Raw genomic sequence first — 25633 nt, 5'->3', positions numbered from 1 at the left:
ACTGGCATGCAGACGGAGGAGGGTAGCCCCCACAAAATAGTTTCACTATTAAAAGGAAAAAAAACTATATAGGGGAAAAAGGAGAAACATAATATTTTTTTAATAGTACACAATAATCTACCACACAATTATTTTTTGTATCTCGGTCCGCTTACAGCTTTCACAAAATATCCTGCCTCATAAGGCATGTCTGCACGACCCCCTCGATTTTTGTTTTATTTTATTTTATCTTATTTATTTCATTTTATCTTATTTTTTTATTAATTAATTTATTTATTTATTTACTTATTTATTCATTTATTTGTTTAATTTATTCATTTATTAATTTATTTATATTTTTGTGTTTTATATATTCATTTATTTTTTCATTATTTATTTTATTATTCTCTTTGGGGGGAAGGTTGTCTGGCATAACACCACTGGTGTTTGATTGTCAATCTGAAGAAACAATTAATAGTTGAATTCTATCGAAACACAATTGACAGGGGCCTAGGATCCCGAGGAACGTACGGTCTTTAAACTGGGGGGAGGGGCTGACCATGCAAAAATCACTCAGATGGCCTCTTTTACGTTTTTTGGGGGAAAAGCCAATCCCCCCTTCCGCGCAGCCCCTTATTGACGGAGACAATCACTACAAATCCGTTGACGTTACCATGACAACGGCGAATGTCCATCCAAAGTAGGTCCATTGTGATGCACTGGGGTGAAGAAAAAAAACGGGCACACAATGGCGGGAAGGTTTGAATAGACAGACGAGATTGAATGAATGTATTTTACCAACAGGAACGGAATATGACATTTAACAACAACAACGGCGTAAATTCTAAAGGAATGATGTCCAATGACTGTAGAATTGAACGATGGATAGGTGTTTTCATAAAAACCATCCTACATATTTTTTTCCTGATATTACGGCATGGGTATGAGATGAAATCGTTGAAACTTCTGGAAGTGATCTCAAACATTAGCTTAGATTACCAGGTAAGTGAATTACAAATTCAAATACAGTGTTATAAGTTACGGAGCTTTTATAAAAGTGGCTAAAAGAAATACGTGTTTGTCAACGCCTTTTATACGAATGATGTCAAAGCTTAAAAAGCTCCCTGCCTGGCTCGGCAATAGTCTCGTTGTCAATGTCAAGAAAGAAAGGGAATGGACGGCTCCTATCTGTCAAAAGATTTTTATTTTAAAATGAAGATTATGATTAATGGTATAGATCAGGATTTTTTCGTGAAGCGAGATTCGAGCAGCTGCCCAACGAACCAAAAAAATTGCATGGCGGCATGCATGTGGGGCAAAATTTCTAAAATGCTAAGAGCGAGCTAACATGCTGACCATTTTGATACAAAATCTAATTTTGTGATAGAATTTTCCTTTCTTTTTTCCTCCCTTTTCTTCGAGGACATGGTTTTTTTTGGGGGGGTCCATGTGCCAAATGCCCCTTCTGGACGCCAGTGGCAAGTTTCACAAGTGCGAAAAAAAGAGGAAAGAAAACTAAAATGGAAAGGGAAAAGGGCGAAATATATTTTCTGAATTATAAAGTTCAATCGCAAAATGAGATTTTGTATAAAAAAGGTTAAGTTTTTCGCGCTCGATCACTTCGAACGCTTGCATAAATGTTGCCCCTACATCCACGCCAAGTCTGACCCCCATAAAATTTTAGCCTTATTACGCTATACTACCATGGGTGTTGTAAGTCTTAATGTAGGGATTTAAAAATATGGATAGTAGCTACTTAAGGCCAAGCCCAACATAACATAGAGTCGAATTTGAAAAAAAGAGAAATATAATGACAGAAAAGTAAATGAAAATTTCATCACCATCAGTTGTAAAAGAAAATTAAGTAAATTATTACAAGTTTCTCTTAATTTCACAAAAACGTACAATCTATGCACATCCTTGGCGTTATATGCAAATGAGAGAACCGATGGTGTCACTGACCCATTCACGATTTCTTGTGTAATTTTTCGTTATACTAATAAAGATTTCCCCCTAAGAATTAAGTAGATTTTAATTCCCCCTGAACATGCAGAATTGCCATATTACAAACTTCAGTGGAATATATGGGGCACGGGCCCATTGGCGGCGGAAGCATTGAAAAAAATAAGGGGAACGCAGGCGTGGGTTCTGCTTTCGTCCATAAGTCCGATCTGCTGCTAAAAAGCTGTTTTAGGGGGTATTTCTAAATAAAGACGGACGTTTTGAGTACATCTTAGCTTTATATTTACAAAAAAATGATAATATATCTCATAAGGCCTACATGTAAATGAATAATGCGAGCGCGAAGCGCGACCTCAAATTTTTGGACGTTTCATGTTTTTAGGCCTGAAAAAAAGCGGAGGGTTTTTCTTAGTTCTAGATCTTAAAACGGGGCAATCACTTCTTGTTTTTCATGAATAGAATGTGTATCAAATAATTGAAGGAGCGCAAAGTGCGAACTGAAATTTTGGATATTAATTTCGACCAAAAATATGGACATTTTATGCACGTTTTCTATAAAGAATAAAGTATATGAGCGCGAAATAGTGAGTGATGAGCATCAGTGGCGTACCGTGGGTCGAGGCATGGGGGAATCAGCATAAAATTTGAATCACTTAAAGGGCGCGCTTAAATGCCGGGTATACTGACCTAATAGAGACATTTTAAGGACTGTACCATTAAAAGGAAATGCATCTCACTGACTGTTTGACTGTTTTTTTTTTAATCATGAAGAGCAGACATTTCTTATTATACCAATCCACTAATGCGAACGTAAGCACGGACTGGAAATGTTTTATATTCAGACCTTAAAAGGGGAAGTCACTTTAAGTAGACCTATAGTCACGAAAAAGAAGCATATGTCACTACATAAAGCAATAATAAGTGCGAATATTCATCCTGGACAAAGACATACAAGATTCATTTTCTAAATGTGTTGGAAAATGTATCATAGGACGGAGGTATTAATCACCCTTCAGTGGTATCACTTTTCTGCGCCTTTATTCCTTCGCCTTTTCTCTTCATTTCTTTTTTATTTCGCCCCATTCCCATTTTTGCGCCCCCTAAAAGTGGCGCCCGGGGTACGTACCCCATTGATACGCCATTGGAGTCAATGACGTCACTATAAGTTTTTTATATCTTAATGTTTGAATTATACAATATTTCACTTTTTTGCACATTTCACATTAACGAGACTCTGAATCAAATCGCAATAAATTAAAATGAAGAAAATTTTCCGTGTTCAGAGGTCAAGGAATCAAACTTTGGGCCTTTTCACACTTGAATCTTGAATCATCGTTGTAATTATGATTGCAATTCGTCTTTAGAATCATCTTACCTTTCACACGGAAAAGTCGTACCGCAATTTGAGTGAAACTTAACTGGAATTTATCATGCAAATCAATAAAGCGAGCGCGAAGCGCGAGCTTGAAATATTTGATATTCCGATCGGGGTCAATTTAAGCTCTGTATTTCACGCACTTCGTAGGAAAATTGTGAGGTGGGTATGGATCACAGTAAAAAAAGAGCTGATATGTTTCATTTTACTTTAAATTATGTCATCATATGAAAAACGATGACTATCTTATTTATCTTCCTAAGCGCAAGATGAAACTTATCGATATTCCATTGTGAAAAAGGGACAATTATTAAATTAATTTATTAATCTAATAAGCCTAATGAGAGTGCGAAATCTGTTAATATTATGGCCTGAAAACAGGAAAATAATAGGTGCCTAACAAATCAAATTTTGCGAGCGCGCAGCGCGAGCAGAAAATGTTAATATTCAGACCATAAAACTGACATTAAAAAAAATCAATTTGTAAATCAAACGAAACAATGAAAGTTCGATTTCCGTGCTGAAATGTATTTTGTAAATTGACTTCAAAATTTGATATTTTAAGGTAGTTGAGCAAGATATGTAAATCACCTAAGTAAAAGGCGAGCGCGAAGCGCGAGCGAAAATTTCATATAGTGACGTATACGGATTTGTTAAAAATTATTTTCCAAGTCCTCCTCTCATCTTATCTTATTCACTCGTCTTCCTCCTCTTATGTTTCCCCTTCTTTTTTATCCTATCTTTTCCCTTTGTCTTTTTTACCTTTCTTTTCCTCTTTTTTTTTGCTCCGCCAATGGGGGGGGGGGGGCAGGCTCCTCGGGGCCCCTCGATCCGCCTATGTGGACCATGTTTGATCATAATTGCAATGGCAAACATGCTGAAACATTATGAGCAGAAGAACAGGATGTGTAAAGATATTATGTGAAATCATAACTGATGCCACTGCAGGAATGAGATTTGAATATTTCATTAAGGGATATGAAGTTTAGCCAGTTGAAAAATTGATTTTTGTCTCGCATGCATAGCAGAGCGAGACTAAAGGCGCCGCCTTTCCGACGGCGGCGGCGTCGTCAACATCAATATATTAACCAAGGTTAAGTTTTTGATATGTCCTCAGAACTTATAAAGTATATGGACCTAGTTCATGAAACTTTGACATAGGGGTAATAAAGTATTACTGAACATCCTGCCCGAGTTTCAGGCCACATGGCGAAGGTCAAAGGTCATTTAGGGTCAATGAACTTAGACCATGTTGGGGGAATCAATATCGAAATCTTAACCAAGGTTAAGTTTTTGAAATGTCGTCATAACTTAGAAAGTATTTTGACCTAGTTCATGAAACTTGGCAGTCAGTCCGCAAGCCCTGAAAAAGTAGCTTATTTTATCCAAGTGATATTCATGACAAGAGGGTTTTTGCATAGTTAATGAGCTTGGTGCGAACCAAAACACCTCTTTTTATTCGGCCATTGCTGCTCTAAATATGGACCAAATTTCATGTTTTTGGTATCTTTGTAAAGAAAAGAATCATTCTTTTAGGTCATGTGTTTGGATTTTTAAAAGAATGTTGTAATATAGGAAAACTTTTGATCTATAACATGAAACAAAATATTTTTTTTCATGCAACAAAAGTTGTTGTTTTCACACTTAATTTCTGTTTGGGCACAAATGATTTTTAAGTCATGATAAAGCTGAAGATCTAAGCTTTAATATGATATAATTTTTATAAGAAGATGTATTTTAGATGGGTCAGCAGCCAGCTTTTCATAGGCCAAGTACATTTTGCAGCTCAAAAACAAGAATACTGCGCTCTGATTGGTCATACAGACCACACACCCATGCAAATTCCAATGTTCCCCACACTGGGCCTCTGCAAGGTCACACTCACCATGTGGTAATCTCTTCAAATTACCCGCGCCTGTTTGTTTTGAAAACAGTATTCAGCCAATCAGAACTCTGGATTTTATGTTACTTAGAAATTTCAGAAATCTCGTCTTGCATCTTGATGGAAATAACTGGCTGCTGACCCATCTAAAAGATGCCACATATCAAGAGTGACATTGTAAGAAAGTATAGAGTTTGAGCTTTCTGATGATATAAATAATGTTGGTGCCTAAAACACAAAATGTTGCACAATTTGCAAGTGAAAACAGAGGAAGAAAATTCTGTTTGATGCATCTTTTCAGGTAAAAAATTCACTTATTTATCAAAATATTTCATTCAAAAGAAATTACCAATATAAAAGGGTAACATTTACTCTTGCCCATGGTACAAAAATAATCAATATTACTCAAGGAGAAAGTGGTTAAATTCTTTGAGAAAGAAAGTCTCACAATTCACGAGATATTGCAGGGACATGAATTCAGCCACGAGAGGACTTGGATAAATCTTGCTCATTTGCTCATTAACACAGGGGCTTGCGGACTGACATAAGGGTGATAGTGTATCACTAAAGATCCTGCCGTAGTTATAGGTCACATGACCTAGGTAAAAGGTCATTTAGGGTCAACGAACTTTGATAATGTTGGGGGTATTCGTAGAATTGTCATCATAACTTTAAAAGTTTATAGATCTAGTTCATGAGACTTGGACATAAGAGTAACCATGTATCCCTGAATATCCTGTGCGTGTTTCAGGTCACATGACCAAGATCTAAGGTCATTTAAGGTCAATGAACTTTGGCCGTGCTGGGGGTATTTGTTGAATTGACACCAGAACTTAGAAAGTTTATGGATCTACACATGTAGTTCATTAAACATATCGATATAATGATAATCAAGAATGAATGATTGTTTTTACACACGTCTTAGGTCACATGATCATAGTCAAAGGCCATGTTGGGCAGTATCATATGAGTGTTTTCTTTTGTGAATAATTATTCAATAGCTGTTTTCAAAGTCAGCACTGCTGCTATATTGAATCGCGTAATGCAGGCGAGACAGCCAGAGCCCGGGGGGGGGGGCACTTACATTGACGAGTGGATACCATGCGCGACCAAAAAAACACGTAAAAAGGATGTCTTTTTCAAGATAGGGCACGTTACGTACGTAACGTGATAAGGGTGTCAAAAACACAAAAATAATGAAAAAAGGGTATCTAATTCGCTAGGAAAGCTACGTGTTTAGGGTCGAATTTGCGGGGATGATAAAACAAAATTAAAATGTTTTATAAAGGATGTCCTTTTTGCCCCAACACTACGTGTTTAGAGTCCGATTTGTGCGAGATGTGGAAGGTGGGGCCGTACTGTGTAAAGGTAAAACCGACGACCAACGGACCCGTGACATAACAATAAAATATCGCTGTACTTGTTTAGGGGTTCATTTCAGAGAATACTTGCCAAGAGTATCGTTTTGTTTCCAATACTTGTTAAGGGTAGGGTTTCAGACGCCAATACTTGTTAAGGGGTGCATTTTCAGAATATGGAAAATACGTGTTTAGGGTGCTTTTCGAGACCCCATGGTCGCGCATGGTATCCACTCGTCAATGGAAGTGCCCCCCCCCCCCGGGAGCCAGAGGCGTTCCACTTGTTTATGAATTAGCAAACAAAAATGTGATATGTACCTGTATATGTAAACATTATTGGTGATATTCTGGTAACCATGATTTACTTAAACCTGAGTTAACTTAAACCAGTAGTCAACTTATTCACTAATTAAAAATGATACTTATCCTGCTGCAAAAGGTTCGTGAAATGAATTTTAATGAATTAATTGGTAGGCCTACATAATAATGAAAGCCAGCATTCTCTATAAGTGTGGCTTAAAATTCTAGTTTAGACTTATAGGCCCGTATTCTGAAGTCTGGTTTAAGTATGAACAGCCAATTGTTACATAAATCACTAACGGTAGAGATATCATATTTCAGCTCATTTGGCTCTCAAATCATTCATAATTGTCAAGGAAGTATATATAGATTATTGTCTTCACCATCGATGAATCAGGAAAGAGCACAGTATAAGAAACGTACAACTTAATAAAAAAAATTGATACTTTTGGCTTCCCATACTTAAACCACAACTTTGAACCTGAGTCTAAGTTAAACCTGACTTCAGAATACGGGCCATAGGGTTATAATTTAAATCGTTTAGTTTTGCTAGAAAATACTGTTCTGCTTTTACGTAAAATATATAGGATTAGGTATGCTATTTCTATCTAGCTGATACACGAAGTGGAATATTTGTAAGCGATATTATTCTCAGTACTTTGTCTCGCTTCCCCATGCCAGAATCCCATAATTGAGCTTTGGTAGAATTATTGAATTGAATTGAATGTGTTACCAAATATCACTGTCAGGTACAATTACATGGAATAGTACATCACATATAAACAAATCATTTGGTAATTGGAGCTAACATAATGGTAAGATGCTAATCGAGGTTATAGCCCCAGTGTCATTATCATAGTTTAAACAATAATTTTAACTAAATCTCAATATTGTACATCAAATTCATTACTAATTTTACTTATTACTGTTATTTTACTTATTAATGTTATTATTGCACAATACAACATGGATAGTGCCTGTGCTAGCTGGTAGAAAGTTTTTATGCTTGTTGATGACTCCAATATTTTCTTGCCATAGTTTTGCAAATATTGTTGATATGAATGTTCCACGTAAGTTTGTTATCAATAGTAAGACCTATGATTTTTTGTTTGGTTTAATCTAAATATTAATCAATATTATCTAAAAGTATTTGAATGGCTAAAAAGCATGTTTTTTGGCAGATTCTGCATTCATAGTGCTCACAAGTGAATGTGGATCATGATGAGTGTAGAAAATATTGGAATCATCAGCAAAGAGAATAAATGAGAGAACATAGGATGAATTTTTCATATCATTAACATAAACGCTGTGGAAGACCAGCGATTTTTTAATGAACGTTTTAATTGTACATATTGTGTAATTTTACATATTTGTTTGTATAAAGCTGAACAGGCTACTCTGGATAAAGATTTGAAATAAATAAATAATAAATAAACAACAAATAGCAGAGGGCCAAGAATATCTTGTGAAATTCCACAGGCAATTCGCCTTGTTGGAGATTCTGATTCATTAACGGTAACAAACTGAATTCTATCAGTAAGATATAATAACTCCTAAACCATGGTAAAGCTGTCCCTATACCGTAATTAGCTCTTACCATGGATGCGATCATGAAAAAAAATCAGTTACCATATAGTAGTGGAAACACCTTACGAACGGGGTTTAGGGATGCTATTTCATTGGATGTCATAAGAGAAGAAACTGAATATGTATATAACTGTTATATTCATTCTCTTTTCTGTTGTTTTCCCAACAGCGTAAGAATGAGCCTGCTGTCGACCAAGATTTCTACCCGATGGAATATGATGGATTACCACCAATTGTATGTACACCCTGAGCCACAATTGGAAGAGGATCGTAGGTCTATACCAGACTCAAGTACACATCACCATCCATGCAAGCGGCCTGGTCAACGAGGAATGGAGGAGGATTGGGTTTTTTCATCAGGAGATGATGGCGGCGGGTCAGATAGATGTTGCTTGGAAGGCATCCAGTGCAGTTTTCTTGTGGTGAGAAGAGGTCTTACGTCTTCGGGTACCCGCAGGCCATGAAAAGGAATAGGATATAGACGGTGTATTTCATCCTGCGATAAGTCAATGCCGATACCATGATTGGAAACCTCACCCGATGCAAGTCTCATCATGGTGAGGGGTGGTCAAGGATCCAGTTGATGCCGCTCCGCGAGTCCGAGCCGGAGTTCAAGGAACTTAATGTTACAAGGCGGAAATGTTCCAGAGGATGCTAAGGGTTGTTTTACCACCAGAGTGTGTTTTAAAGGCGTTCTATGCACCATTAAAAAACAATTATGTGTTAGTTGCTAGGCACTAAGCTGCAAGAAAATACTGAAATATACGTTTACTTCTCATACGACCATATCTGGCATTTTAGGGCCAAATTTACGGTCTCGTTTTTTTTCTCTCTGATATCAAGACCGCGCATATCGCATATCGCATATTTGTTCTTAGCTATGATAAGACATTGTTTTACCAATCAGAATCGATTGTTAAAAAAATGAAAGCCCATTCAGAAGCTACAGATAACTTATTTGTGTGACTAGGGTATTCTGTCCAAAACTTCCTCTCCATATTTGGTAATGAAATGAGACGCACAGTATACTCTGATTGTAAAACAACCCTTAAAGTAGGATTCAATGGAGTAAAAACTGATCAACCAAATCAGTTCACCTTCCTTCCATTAAAATGATGAATGCAGCAACTTTATTTATACTCTTCTTATTTTGAAAAAAAAATTTGATGGCGTTATTCAGAAAAAAAAAAACGTTAGAAAAATGATATTGCAAAACCTTTAATTGTCTTTCTTGGCCGCGGGAAAAATCGCATTTTATACATTCCCTGTATGTCGATGCTGACTGAGTGTTGCTTTAGTAGGCCTGTTGAACTTCTTTGGGACATTCCCATGCCGTATAAAGTAAAATCTCTGATAGGTTAAAGGAGAAGATGATGTTCGGTTATTTTGTTCTTCTATGTCATAATTTATGTAAGGCTTCATTTTGGATTTTAATAGAAATATCACTTGTAACCCATGGTTAAGTTTTTATAGGCTTTAAAGCCTGACAATTAAAAAAAAACAATTCGAAGCTAGGGAGCAAAGCAACCAAGATTATGACACGTTTGGTCAATTTGAATAACATTTTCTGAAAAAAGGTGTAAGCTCCCACATTTTTTCCATCTTAGATGGGGATGACAACCAAACTTTACATTCTAAATTTGGCCCTCTCCACCCAGGTGTAGTAAATGGGTACAGTATGCAGCGCTTAGAAACAAGCGCTATATAGATTTGGCATAATTATTGATTTATATTTTTTGTGATAGGTTTCAAGCTAAGACTGATTGATTTTTCAGTTTTGGACCAGTAATGTCAATTCCTTATAGTGTTGTGCTGTTTTTTTTTTTTTTTTTTTGGGGGGGGGGGAGGGGGGTGTTACGGTTTTCATTTATCATGCATTTTGTCATTGGTGGTCCACAAATTAAGTGCAGAAGTAGCCTATATTACATTTAACATATTTATGGCCCATACACTTACCCCCTCTCGGATGTAAGTTCATACAATAAAAAGAAAACTCTATAATAAAATAAGGCAAACAATTCAACATGCCCTTTTATTAAATGGGTTACATTTTGGACATTCATTTCTGGAAAGTAAGGAACAATGTATTGTACTACTGAACCTTTAATTAATCAATGGAGAATAATAACAATGCTGGAAGTCCAGTTTCCCTAATTCCCTGTTTGACTATTATGAATTTGCTTCATCTGATATGCTTTTAAGTGCAAGTTTACCCCCAACAAGAGGTGGTTTTGAATAATCAAACAATAAAAATAAAAATCAAGATATCAATCAGATGTAAAATAAGAAAGTCAGAAAATTATCAGTTTGAGAGAGACAAGGGGGGGGGGGTCATATGTAAATGAGAGAGTCGATGATGTCACACTCACTATTTCTTTGTGTTTTACTAGATAAAACAGACATTTCAATTTTTGCAGATTTGGCAGTTAAAAAGCATCTTCATGGAATAACAATGGTTATATTGCATCAAGGACAATTCCATGCATTCAAGGAAGAACCGAAACTTGTTCCACATCATAATGAGGATAATATAAAGCCATTTCAGAATTCACAAGATAATAAAATACAATATAAATGGTGGGTTGGTGGCATCATCAGTCCCCTCACTTGCATATTGACCAGAATTAAGCGAAACTACTTTATGAAATGCCATCAGTTTCTTATTTTACATGACATTATGATGAAATTTTCACCTTGGTTGAGAATGAAATGTGGTAGGCCTATTCCTTAGCCCGAAATATATAGACATCTGCGAATGACATTTGGGCTAAGTTTTAGAATGTTATTTTGCCGGGTGGGTGTTCCATAAAGCCTTTCACAAGTTACGACTGACCTTACACCAAACTGGTAAACCTTATGATATATCCTTGATATATCCTGTGTAGCACCTAAGAACTTGCTCTAGCTATGCATAAAGTCATGGGTAATTTTACAGAGCTTTATGAAATACCAACCTGGCCTTACCTGGGCCCCGTCAACAAGGAGTTGCGATTTATTTGATCAACCACAACTATGGAAATGCATGTTTGTTCAATATTGTTTTGTACATATGTTATACATTCATACATTTATTGTTTTCTTGACAATTTGGTATGCTCCTCTTTGTTTGCAAAAGGACATTATGCAAATTTGATATAGGAAAAATATCATGATATTGATGGATTTCCAATACAGTTGAAGTTGATCGGATCAATAATATATCTTTGTAAGATGGGAGCCTGGACAGTAAATGATTGTGTTACACCTCCTTTGGCTACTTGTATTTATTCTTGTACCTGGCTTATCCCCCCCCCCATCTCTCTCTCTTTCTTTTTTTCTCTCTCTTATCCCTCTTCTCTCCCCTTTCTTTTCCCTACTCTTTCTTTCTCTTTCCTCTCTTCTGAAGGTACTTTCACATTTGGTTGTGCGATCACATTTTGTTACATTATATTTTACATGAAATAGCAATGCTCGCAACAGTTGCACAACCAATTTTGAAAGCCCCTTTATTATACATGTGTACAGAGTGTCCCACAAAAGGGGAAACCGGGATTCTCAGTATATTGGGAGTAATTTTTTCAACACTGGCAAATAATTATCTTTCATTGATATCATGGAATCAATTTGTTGGGATTTTTTTTATCATCTTATGTTATTGGGTCCAGAGCTGATAATCCCAATTGGAAAAAAAAAATCTTCTTTTTTACCCTATTTTCAACCCTAAAATCTTATATTTTTTTCAAATTTTGAAAAAAACATACCAAAAAAATACAATTCTTACAAGTTTGAAAAATCCAATTTCAAAGGGATTTCAATATACTCTTAAAAATCCTACTACTTAATGAGCTCTGAAAGATTACACATAGATGTAACAAAGTGTAAATTTATGGTCAAAACATATTTACTGATTGTGATATCTATGACTAAAACTAGTTTTTTTTTTGTGTGACACTCTGTACGCACAACCCTTGGATATAGAGCGAACTTCATCAAATGTATATCAAACATCACTTCAGCAAAAAGATTAGAACTACCAATTATTCTCAATTCCGATACCCCTTATGATAGATGTATGAAAAATTTGAAAATTGAAATATATCCAACATATATGATTAACCTTTAGTGTTCAAATTGAAGTAAATATTTATTATTGCTTTGTAAATGCCACAATGCAAATCGCATGTGTGACAATACATACCACACATTGTTTGAAAATAGTATTCAAACAAATCTATAATCAAAATCTGTTCAACAAAATTATGTTCGTTTTATGAAGTTCACTCTTTACAATATAAAACAAGATGAAATTATACATATTATGTTGCAAAATGGATTGTTAATGATTTATTTAAAAAAAAAAACAGTATTGATGATTTTTTTAATTTGATTATGAAAAACTTGGCAGTGCTTACTTTCATTTGGCTGGATATTGAATAAGCTCATCTAAAAAAAAAAATTATGCAGTGGTGGATGCTTGATCATAAAAAAAAAATTCTCCAGAAAGGACAATTTTACCATCGATATCAATCCGTTTTGCAACATTTCACCCAAAAAAAAATTGGAGGGGAGGGGGATGGATGGAAAATTGAGGGTTGCACATTGTCTGCAAAGGCTGCAATAAATCTCATCAACTCTGAAAATTTATATGTGATTTTTGTGGATAATGTGCAAACCTCAAAGGGCATTAATAAACTTGACCTGCTGCAAGCCAAAATTTGACATTGTTCTTGAAAGTACTCTATAACATTAACAAGCTGAAAATATCTTGGTTTTGCATTTCACCAACTTTTTGCAAGTCGAATCATCCACAAAATTGCCACAAAAAAAATGAAAAACAAAATAAAATTTTTATATTGGCCTTGCTTCTCAAACTTAAAAATATAATTTTTTTTTAAATGAAAAATGTATGATAAACATTGGCCGTTCAAATTTGGGTTAGCTTCTACACATTGTACAGTGCCCATGAGAAACCATTAAACCTGGAGATTTCTGGAACAATGTCACTTTTGGCTTGCAAAAAAAGGTTTTGTGACCTTTCTGCCATCCCATGACAAAAGGAAGCACCTCTAGAGAATAAAATGAGAATTGATTTATGTGGAAATGGTTCATTGCTTTTGAAAAGCCTATGTTCCAGAAAGGAGGGGGGGGGGGGTTATGTGACTCAAATCCATTTTGTATCATGTAGAGCAATATAAAATATCTCAAATATAAAAACTTGGTTGCTTCCTTTTGTCATTGGACGGCAGAATTGCTCCTGCGACAATTGCTCCTACCCAAAACAAGCAAATTAATACCACCATAAACCCTAATTGTAATCCTAACCCCTCTAAATAATATCCTATCACAACCCTAACCATAAAAGTTCAGAGAAATTGGTGGAGGAGCAATTGACGCAGGAGCAAAGGTCACCTTACCGTAAAAAAAGGAGTAGGGGAGATCATAACAGATAAAAAAAGGAGGATCACGATGGATAAAAAAAAGGGCGGGGCAAGACACAAGATACAGGTATACAAATAAAGTATTACTGACAAGAGAAATGTTCATTTTCTAATAAATTTATTTTGCAAAAAAAAATGACCGACAGCCAAGAAGATTCATTCAAGTGCAGAGGTTGCCAAAGCAAATGACCTCTTGATACAATGGAGCAAACCCTAATCCCCACAAAATGGCCAGCAGCCTGATCTGAGCTGGGGTCTCCCAGACAAAATCACACAATACATGACATCACTACCAATCAACCTATTTTTCAGTGTACAGGGTGGGGCACTGGACACTGCCGTGCATGATGTACCTCATCAAGGTGCTTTATTTTCAAGTTCAATGATGTTTTATGTAGCCAGCTGTATGAGAGACAATGCATTGATTTTCCAACCCCTCCCCCTTCTCCCCACCCCTTTTCTCTTTGTTTAACATATGAATCAGTCTGTTAAATCTCCTTTGTAGTCTCTTTATTCACCCTAGAACAAAGCCACCTAATTTCCTTTCATCTGCTCCCTCCCTCATTACCATGATCCCTCCTCCTCTTACCCCCCCCTCTCTTCTTTCTACAGGTTTACCAGTTAATCCACTAATTGTGGTCTCGCTCCATCCCTCCTTGTACTATCCATCTTGCGGAGCCTTTCATGAAGATTTCTGTCAGCAATTTTCACAAACTGATGTTATAAGCTACTGAAAATTCTTGCATCTGATTGGCTGAGAGCTAATTAGTGAAAATCACTGACAAACCTCTCCATGAAATGCTCCCCATTTCTGCCAGCTTTCCTTCATTTCACATCCTTTCAACATTTACTTGCCATGACTGATATTTTTAGCTGTATCTTTGAATTTTTAAAAGATTTTGAGTAGTATTACTAATTACTTAAATAATCTTTCATATTTTTATTCATCTATGTGAAAGTATTATTTCATATACCTTAATGAAGTAAATATTAACTTATTATTCCATTCATAATTTTTATAAATTTCGTATTTCCATTTGTTTTTAAATTTGTTTTATATTCAATCTTATTTTCTTTTCTTTTTTGGTGGGGGGCTTTTTTCTTCAAATTTCGCAAATAAATACACCCTTTTCTGTACATGAAATGTTTCTATGAATTGAAATGCACATGTTGGTCAAATATTTCGAGAGAAACCAACAATAAAACATTGGGTTTTTTTTAATTTTGGTTTTGTTTTGTTTCTTTGATTCTTTTTTTTTTTTTGGGGGGGGGTGAGGGGGATTGTTTTGCTTCTTTTTCTTTGTTTTTATTTTCCCCTATACATTCATTCACCACCATACAAGAATCAAATGTTTGTGATTGCTACTTCTCCATCACTCCACCATGAACTCTGAGAGACAAGGCAAGGCAATGAAACGACAAGTGAATCTAGATCTATTTATCGAGCCCTCAACATCGGCTAATCCTGAGGAAGTGCACCTATATTCCACAATGGTTTATAATACCCCACCAATCATTACAGTACAATGCATGAACCCTAGTAATGAAGCGCAATGTCAAATTTCATAAAAGGCATCCAACAAGATTTTCAAAATTCATTCCGGGCTGGATGAAAAAGAATTAGCCAAATGGTCAGTGAGAAGCAAAGTCAAATTTCACAGACAGCATCCAATAAAACTTCCAAAACTCATTCTAGACTGGACGCAGAAAGCAATTCTTTAGCCACCGGGTCTAAGGAAGCAATGTCAATCTACACTGATGGCATCCACTGAAATCTCCAAAACTCATTCCAGACAAGGGGCAATGACAGTTGGAACAAATTAAATAGAAGTAATCTCCTTTTTAGCCTCTTTCATCAATCACCATAGTCAAGATACTCAGGTCTCCTTGTAGGCCATGAAGCAGCTTTGGTTAAAAACCAATTAATTTTGTTAAGCCCAGTAGAGAGCTATTGATGTAACTGTGAAAGACAACATGATTGACCAAATCAAATATGCCAATTTCCATCAAATGCCTTCCTGAACGTAGCAACCCCTCTCCAGCCAAGTGAATAAACACACTTCTTGTTCTAAACAGGATACAACTTAAACTATTCCCTTAGGAAAATCTACCAGACGATTCAGTGGTTGTTGGAGAATTCAGATGGCTGATGACTACATGGATCATTGCCCTACTCAGTCCAGAAGGTAGAAGAACAGCCCTACACCACCTAACGTCAACCCGAGGAACTGGCCGAGCAACGTCAACTTCCCTGAGACTGATCAGAGGGACCATAACAAAGAAGGAACAGGCTCTGTGACTGTCTGCTTTGTATGTTATCATAAAGGCATTGTAAGACTTGAAAGATTTTACATGGTAGTGAAGCTCCAGCGATTCCCAGGAAAGACTGTGGATGGTACAAGACCCAGGGACACGTCACTGTGATGAACACACAATGTGAGGCTTAGAAGAACACAGCAAAGAACACAGAATTGGCATTTGGAAAGTGGAAAACTGGACACTGTCTTACAAAGAGTTGCGATTGATCCTATCAATCGCAACTATGGAAAGCCAGCAAAGTTATGGCACTGATTGATTTCCATAGAATTACAATTGATTGGATCAATCGTAACTCTTTGTAAGACGGGCCCTGGGGTCTCTATTCAAATGCCACCACAAAGAAACCAACACTCTCGTAGAACATCAGAAAAATACAATTCTAGATGGCAATAAGTTTAGATGGCTGGGGCAATGCATATCAGAGTGATATCATGTCAAGCAAAATGAAGCAATGAATATCATCATCAGACCATCTGTATGGCATCATGCACTGGCAAAACAAAGTTGCAGACATTTCATAAGCAGACCTGCCAACCTCTAGGATAAAAAATTGTATCTTTAGATCCCCAAAACTGTATTTTCTCCCAAAACACTGTATTCTATGATAAAATAAAGATATTGGATCAATTTCTATGAATGAAAAAAAGGTTTTTTAATACTTGAAAGTTGAAAGTTACTGGAAATGACATTTATCCAATTAGCAATTCTTGTGTGAGTTTTATGAAAAAATTTTAAATAAAATATAATAATCTAATCTTTTTTTAAAGAAGATTGTATTTTATAAAGAAAAAATGTAGTGCCATATTTTGGTTGCAAAAATGTACTTAATTCAACAAAAACATACTGGTTGGCAGCTCTGCATAAGATATCAGCATTTGAATGCCCAACAAAAAATGTGCAAGTTGCATGTATTGAAGATCTCCAGATATCACAAGTAAACTCAAAGACATCATTCTTCTTGGTCAGACAACACTTTGGTATCACAACAGTACAAGATTTCCAAACACCAAAAACAAAGATGTCACATGCAACTGAACCAAATTTCCAGAAGACACTAATGGTTACCTTGGTCATCTTCAAAAGTGCCACAAAGCCCCAAAGCCATCATAGCTAAACAGTGCTATTGATGAACTTTGACAAACGCGCTAAATTCCCATTACAAATATCGGTAAGGGTCTAATAGAAACAACAACAATGGCAAGGCTCTTGTGAAATGGATTGAAAACTAAATGACAACTGATTGCAGGAAAGAAATCAAAATCTGACATTGCACTTCTGAAACTAGATTTCAGACTAACACGTATTGCTTTTATCGAAGGAGCATTTTTTTTTAACAATGTGGAAAAACCATTGAAGCACACAGTCCCCATGAAAATGTGTTAAAATTTGATATTACAAATTGAGTAAATACAATTTTTGTTTTGGCAGACCCCCCCCCCCCAAAAAAAAAAATGAGTAAAAACTTGATATCCGAAATGGAGTAAATACAATTTTTATTTTGGCAGACGAACCGATATTGAGAAGCCACCTTCATCACCATGTCATTCCAATGCAGGCCAATAAATCTCTACACATTTCTTTGATTTCATGATGGATACACACTCAGCAAACGTCACAAACATGAATTTTATGGCGAATGGGGAAAGGACCAAGATAAAATCTTGGAATAGTTACTCTATTGGGTTTGTCAAAAAATTTAACATGTACATGTACAGAAAAAGGGAATACGTATATTGCAAAATAATTTACGATACTTTCTCATAATGAGATCAAATTATGTAGATACTTATAAATTGTAAAAGAATTTTTTAATGTCTTCTTATCATACCAGTCATGGCGATTATGTTGCAACGATGTGAAACAAAGATGAATTTAAGGGTAGCGCAGATAGTACAGGGAGGTAAAGAGCAGACGGCAATCAATGGATCAACAGATAAAGTAGAAGAGGAGAGGGGGATGTGAACCATGAGAGGAAGAGGGTGGAGTAATGAGAAAGAAAGAGATTATGGAATAAGAAAGGAATGGCTAGATACTAGGGAGAATAAAAGACTACAATAAAGATCAACAGACTGAGACACATAGCCAAAAAATAATATAGAAATGGGAAAAGATCGATGGGAATTTTTGAAGTCCCTATAAATTTACCCAAATTACCTTTAGGAATGGAATTGTTTTTGATAGATTTTAATGAAAAGAATATCGGTCCAAAGATTAAAGAGAATGCCCTGAATTTTATAAGTGCAATTGAGGCAAAACATACATGAAAAGCCCAATGTGGGTAAAATTGCTGCCCAATATTTCCAAATTAATTATTGCCCTCAGTAATAATTGCTGGAAAACCAATTGTATTGTCTCACATACACTAGGCTACAAAAAATATCATTAAAATTGTCAATATAGCACTTACATTAAAGAGGTTGTATACCATGCACAGCAGCGTCTAGTGCCCTCCTCTGCACACTGAAAAATAGATCTCTTGGTAGTGATGTCACATATTGTGTGATTCTGGCAGGAAGATCCCAGCTCAAACCAGACAGGAAGCCATGTTTGTGAGGTCTAGGGCCTACCCCAGCAATCAAGAAGGTCAGCTGCTCTGGTCCTCCAACCTGAATGAATCTTCTCGGCTGCCGGTCTTACAAATTGTGAATACAAAGCAAGTATACAGTACAGACAATCATACACTACATAAATGCATATACAAAAATAAGGCAGGTCCAAGCTACCTGACATGATAAAATTAGGGACAGTGATTTTTAGTTTTAAAAAAATCATTTCTGTTTCTGGAAGCCAGTAACTCTGCTTAAAACTTGATCTAAAATGGAAATTTCATTTTGTCATAGAAAATGTATACTGCAAAAACATGAATTCCATTTTTCATAAGTAAATTCATTGAAGTTTTACATGAAAAGTAAAGTAAGTAAAGAACCAAAACTGATTTAATATTTTGATTTACTGGTAAACAGAATATCGCTGTCCCTAATTTACAAAAGTAGAGCAGGTCCAAGCTATATGACATAGAAATGTGATATAAGAGACAAATCAAAGCGGTGCTTCACGAATATTTAAGTGTGACTAAAGAAATTGCCCTTACATTTCAACTTGTGTGTGGAAAATAAAAGATCTCCATATTGGTCGGATCAGAATCAGAGGATACACTCTACTGTATACATGTATTAATCCATGAGACTGCAAATTATCATGTTCACATTTATACTTGAGCATGAGTTTCAGTCAGTTTTAAGTATTTGTAAAACACTTCCCAGACTTCTTTTGTTAATTTCATAAACTTTTCATTAATTCAAAATGATCTGACATTTGTAATAACTATTCAGAAACTAATACATCACTAAAGACTCCCCCCCCCTGGACTGGAACATGTGACTGGAACCATGAATGTATATTAGTGGGACTGCAAAATTTGATATAAACAGATGGGATTCTCTACTACACGCTTCAGAAATTTATGCCTACGCTTTAAAAATGTATGCCTCCTACAATATATGCAAACTTGGAGCAAGTTTGAAAGTGAACTGTCACACGAATCTTCAGTTATTGCAAGTATAAAAACAGGACAGACAGGCAACCTGAAAACTTAACGCCTTCAGAAACCACTTAAAGTCAATGGAGGTTAATATATTCCCGAACAAAAATTTCCAAAATATTGTCATGTATATTCAATCATTAATTACCCTCATTGTAATGTGTATTTAAGCATTAATTCCCTCTACCGTGAGTAAAAATCATTTTGTCAGGCACTGCAAAACTGACTTCATAATCAGAGCCGCCAACCTGAACAAGAATATTTCAGTATTTTAAAAGTTGACAACCAGTATTTTGGTATGGAAATCTGTATTTTCAAAGAAATACCAGAGAATAACACATTAAAATGAACTTAATAATCAGTATTTTGCATAAAACCATCATTATTCTTCTCATTTTTCAGTACTAGTTAGTGAAAATCAGTACTATTTGGCAGCTCTGTATAATGCCAATATAAATAAATTTAACCCATATGTGACTCAATATACCAATACAGATTTGCTAACCTAAACAAAGCTTGATTCACCTAACGTTATACAAGCTTCAGAACTAAGACATCACTGCATCAGGTGTTTTGCACATGAATGGTTTGAAAATTGACTCTTCGATCGGGAACAGTTTTTTTCTATTATTTTGGAATATGATGTTAAATCTCATATTCTACCCATAAGATACAATGTTCTACAAAGAAGTATACATTGTCCTTTGCCGTATTTAAACACAGGTAAAGAACATTTTTATTCCTCTAAACATATTATCTAAGATACCCCAACCCCAACCCATCCCCCCGACTAGTTCTACGACAAGTAGATCCAGGGTAAAAAACCAGAGATAAAACACAGAAGGGAAAAACTCTGGAAAACCTTTGGATCCACTTTTGCAGAATAGTCAGCCCAACCCTATCCACTCCCCAACCCCCCCCCCCCCCCCTGACCACTTCTACGACAAGTAGATCCAGGGTGAAAAACTACATATAAAATTCACCGGGGGAAAATTATGGAAAACCTTTGGATCCACTTTTGCAGATAAGTCAGCTCAATATATACACAAATACAAACTTCATTAAAATAAAGTTGTAAGCTATTAACTCCACAAATATCTCCTAATACTATCTCTGAACTACCAGAATAAAAGCTTGGACCTGCTCCTTAAAGCTACATAAAGGTTACGGTAAATACATATAAAAAATTAAAATGGGTTCATTAGTAGTGAATGCATATATGCAAGACACATATTTGATACTAAAAATGATTTCAATTATTAAATAAATTAGTTCATTCAGTCTGATGACACCCCCCCCCCCTCCCAATCACCTTATAAAGGTTTAACCATGTTCTAGATATTCATGGAAGTAATGATCCACAAAACAAGATGGAAGGTGAATATGAAGAGTTTGGTGTCCAAGCTATTCTTATGTTGATCATACTTCAGGCAAAGACCAATAACTGTTCACATCAGACATTCCGTGAAGATGAAAACTTGAAGATTGCTGTCATCTCCTTGTCTCTGGTAGACTATCTCTCTGATTTCTGCTTCGAAGATGGTTAGCACCAGACAGGGGGTGGATCCATGTTGTACACTGAGTGACATGTCTGCATGTGCAAAATGAAAAAGACCAAAATAGATTTATTTCCCTTTTAACAGTTTGTTGTATTTACAATCTTTTATACACTGTACATGCAGCCTTGATATGTGTGTGTCAGAAAACTGTCTTCAGACACGTCATTTATTGTGCTTCCACATCAAATGGATGTAGCTATGGTTTCTGTTATCCATTGTAGGAATGGGCAGCAGTGATGTGCTTTGGCTATATTCCACAAATGATCCTTCTTCTTCTCTATTGTACACAAAGAAAGTTTGTCGATCTTTGTCTTTGTGCTACAAATGTGTTATGTCCATGTTAAATGCAAAGAATAATGGTATCAAAAAATTCTCTGGATATGTTTTGTGATATCACATTTCAGCTTTGCTTTTCTTGAATAAACATTGGACCAAAAACATTATGAACATTACACAGTGAGTTGGAAAGAAACAAAATTTGAAGGGGGTACTTTTCAGAATAGATAAGCATTTTCTTGAAAATAATGCATATTTCAGTTTGAGTCCCAGTCTATACACGCCATGGGAAAAATGTTTCACCCAAAATGCACAGTGCTGCACAAAAAATGTACGGCTGAAAGGTTGCACAGAATTCAGATCCCGAAAAGTTCTTCAATTTTACATATAATCAAATTGTGAGTATAAGTACTTAAATTGAAGAGAATAAACTATTTTCAAACATATCAAATTTTGTTTGGCATTCGAACCGACATCACAGGATGATTAAATTATAGAAAACAAAATATAATAGAGATTTACTGTACTAAATTGTTAGGTATCCGTTTAGATGAAAAAAGTGTATTGGACAAACCATGTAGATAGCTTACAGCAGGACAGTGTATGTAAAACAGTGTTAAAAAGTATTGGTATGTTATATAAACTTCAGTTTCTTTCCCCAAAATCCTAAGATTGTTAGGCCATTCCCTTATATCATCCCATATAAAGTATTGAGTCACTGTGTGAGGCTTCACAGCAAATGAAATATTGCAAGGATTCTTAAATTACAGAACGAGCTATTCGATTAAAAACCCACTCTTCACATCATCTTCAAGTAAAACTTTATCAATTAACAAAAATATATTGATGAGTTAATATATTACTCTTGAAACTGCAATGTTTAATGTTCAATTTACAAAATAAAATGCTTCCTCAGGTTTTTTTTAAATTTCACAATGAATTATAGCATCATAATTATAATACTAGAAATGCCCATAATATTCACCCTTGTTTTCATTGTATTTCAATAACGCGACCTTCATTATTTTTTTAATGAAAGACAGTACAGACAATATCTCTTTATCAAATGCAATGATCTATGAAATGCATTTTCTATGTTCCCTTCTTCATCTTCTTATGAATATTGTATATTTTGTGCATTAAAGTTGTATTTTTATTTTATAACATTTATACTCCAATTTGTTTTGTATGTTTTGTATTATATTTCCAACAACTTTATATATGCTTATCATGATCCTCCTACCAGAGATATAATATGTAGTTATTTGTGTTTATAAATCATATGTATGTATGAAAGGTTTTAAATCTTTAAGAGGAAATAAATGAAAGAATTATACAATTGCATACATGAATGCGTTCACCATTGCCTACATCCTTTACCCTGTTATAACATAAAATGCACATTTTCAAATCTGTGATGTTAATGGGCATTTTCACCACAGATGGACACAGAGGCAAAAAAATCAAGTTGATATTCATGTCAAATGCTTTATGTTTTTTAATAAAACAAGACCTGAAGTTTCTGAGACAAACATTTTTTCCGACTCTGGCAGCCATTTTTTATTTCAAAATGGCTGCCAAAGTATGGATACAAATTAGTGTTGAAAATAGTATATTGATACATATTTTGTTTTGACAGATTTATAAAGAACAGGTTTGATCATGATGTTTTCGCCTGTGATTTAGCTTGCTATTATAACACTCTTTAAAATCCCACAGAAAGAAACACCAGTAATTCATTCATCTGATAAAAAAACATTGATGAAGTATGTGATATGGTATGTAATGTCAGTTACCGAAAACATTAACTTTTTTTTCTCATTTCCTGGAAAAGAGGATATATTATATGAAACTTGGTAGATTTCCTCTCTAGGTAACACCCCTCCCTTCTACACCAAAATTAAAGATTACCAATTAACAATGAAGCCATAGGGTACCATTAAATATATGTAATGTCAGTTACCAAGTGGAAAATGTAATGTCAGTTACCGAGATGTAATGTCAGTTACCATGATAAAACATTGGTTACCAATATTGAAATGCAAATATGCAGTCAATTTTATGGTGAAGAAATATTGTATACTTGTTATTTAAGTCTTTCACTTTAAAAGTCACACCAGAAGGAGCTTGCTATTGACTTTTAAAAGGTATAGTTCACAAGGAATACTCTATGAAAAGTTGCATTCCCATCGTGCAAAAAAAATTACTATGAAATTGTTTTGTACATGCACTTACCAAGTACCTAATTGTTTGTATCAATTTTTTGTTTGGTTTTCGGGAGGGGGGGGGGGGGTAGGGGGTACTTTTCCCAACCTATTGCCTAAATCTGCAACATTTTTAAAGCTTAACATTGTGATGAAGGGGATTTCCAGGGTCCCATTTTTAGTTTCTAGGATACTTTTGAGCATTGCCTCGCTAAAAGTAAATTCCTGGTTTTTATACCTGTTAGTAGTGTGGATGTGTGATACAATTTTGTTTTTGGTTTACAAGTATAGATGAAAAGCGAAATTTGACAGTTCTGATCAATGTTGCATGGATCTACTAAAACTGTGTTTTTTTTTTCTAATTTACAAATAGTTCAGTTTCAGTTTAGAAGCTGGAGTTTATTTTTTGTTGACAGCTTAAAAAAGATATTAGCAAAGAAAATGATTAAACAAATTATGATGAGAATTGAAATCCGACAGATATGAACAAGCATTGCTTGCACTGACCAGAATAGAAATCAATAAAACTACATGGCTGCATGAGATTCGGGGGAGGGGTATGTGTAGCCTAGGGGAGGAGACCCTTATTCATTTTGCCTTTTTTGAGGGGAGGGGGAGGTTGGAGAAGGAAAAGGTTTAAAAAGTCAATATAAAACTGATGAATATATTATGGGTATATAGTCAGAAAAAATCTATGTGTACAGTCAATGCAATATTAAATTACTAATAGGAAAACATGTAGCTGCTATGACCCCACCAACCCCACCCCCCGCGAGTAAGTAAAACATACATTTCTTATCTTTTGATAAATTAACAATGTGAAGTATTATGAAACTTTTATGATTTTAAAAAGCCTTACATATAAGTACCAAGAAAATTATGCCTTTGAAAATCATATAGCACTGGTAAATGTTAATGTGTATTGTCAGTTACCGACAAGTAATTATAAAAATGTTCAAATCAAAGAAAGGAATTAAGAAAAATAAAAAGTTTTTTCATTAAAATGTTCCTAGAAACTCGGGTATACTTCCACATCAAGCTCACTTTCATGTGAAGCCCTGCACAGAAGATACAATGCAATGATTCCACACATTTGACTTCCATGTGTTATCTCTATGGCAAATTAAGTGTAATGTCAGTTACCGTAATGTCAGTTACCAGCATGGTTGTGGAAAAATTATCATAGCCCCCAAAAGACAAAAACAAAATGTTTAATATTTTGACACATCTTAACCTAGTAACGAAGGTATATTTACATATTCAAATTATTACTCTATCTACTCAGGGACATGAGATATTTCAATTTTAATGAACACCCTAAAATTGCATGTCCTTTTGCGTAATGTCAGTTACCGACACATTTTTGCTTGCTGATGCGTACAAAAATTTGGTTACATAGGAAAACTTAGTATCAGAGTATACAGCAAGGTTCACTTTATTAACTCTATCAAAAGCAAACTCCCATCATTTGTTGTTTTAGAGATACACACAATGAAAGGTGTGAAAACATTGTGCCGTGTAATGTCAGTTACCGTGAAAATGCCCTAATGATGATGCAGGTATCTTGGGTATTCACTAAAGCACTCGGCACAAACACCTCATGCTTGTCGCATAATGTTAATACCCCCAAATGCGCTGCAGCCAAATAATACATTCATAAATGCACATGATTAGTATAACAGGCTTCCCAGAAAACAAATTTCCTCGATTTTTCCCTGATGAAGTCTAAAAATTCACTGATAATCATTAAGACCCATTCCCAGTTTTGCATATTTTCTAAGTTGTTGCAGTGAATTACATGTATTTTCAGTATAAAAACAATAATCAGTATCTATCACCATAACCAGTCATTTAATGGATGTTGTTTTGATATG

The 25633-nt window shown here is 35.2% G+C and overlaps 2 long non-coding RNA genes across 7 annotated transcripts in view; one reads left to right on the top strand and one right to left on the bottom strand.

The window, feature by feature from the left end:
* Positions 1-706: 706 nt before the first annotated feature.
* On the top strand, positions 707-14786 carry LOC135154246 (uncharacterized). The gene is made up of 2 exons (XR_010293650.1): positions 707-981; positions 8613-14786. It is a non-coding gene; the product is annotated as an uncharacterized LOC135154246 (long non-coding RNA).
* The window catches only part of LOC129276402 (uncharacterized), a 25028-nt gene continuing 13356 nt past the window's right edge, over positions 13962-25633 (bottom strand). For 5 of the 6 annotated variants that reach the window (XR_010293639.1, XR_010293643.1, XR_010293641.1 and 2 more), the window contains one exon: positions 20649-21311. This is a non-coding gene — a long non-coding RNA (uncharacterized LOC129276402). Of the gene's footprint in view, positions 21312-25633 lie in introns of all 6 variants that reach the window. The other variant, XR_010293647.1, reaches the window with a different exon arrangement.

This window comes from Lytechinus pictus, chromosome 1 (genome assembly GCF_037042905.1).
Source record: "Lytechinus pictus isolate F3 Inbred chromosome 1, Lp3.0, whole genome shotgun sequence".
Taxonomy (NCBI): domain Eukaryota; kingdom Metazoa; phylum Echinodermata; class Echinoidea; order Temnopleuroida; family Toxopneustidae; genus Lytechinus; species Lytechinus pictus.
The sequence above is the reverse complement of the archived record's forward strand: the minus strand, read 5'-3'. Positions and strand labels throughout refer to the sequence as shown.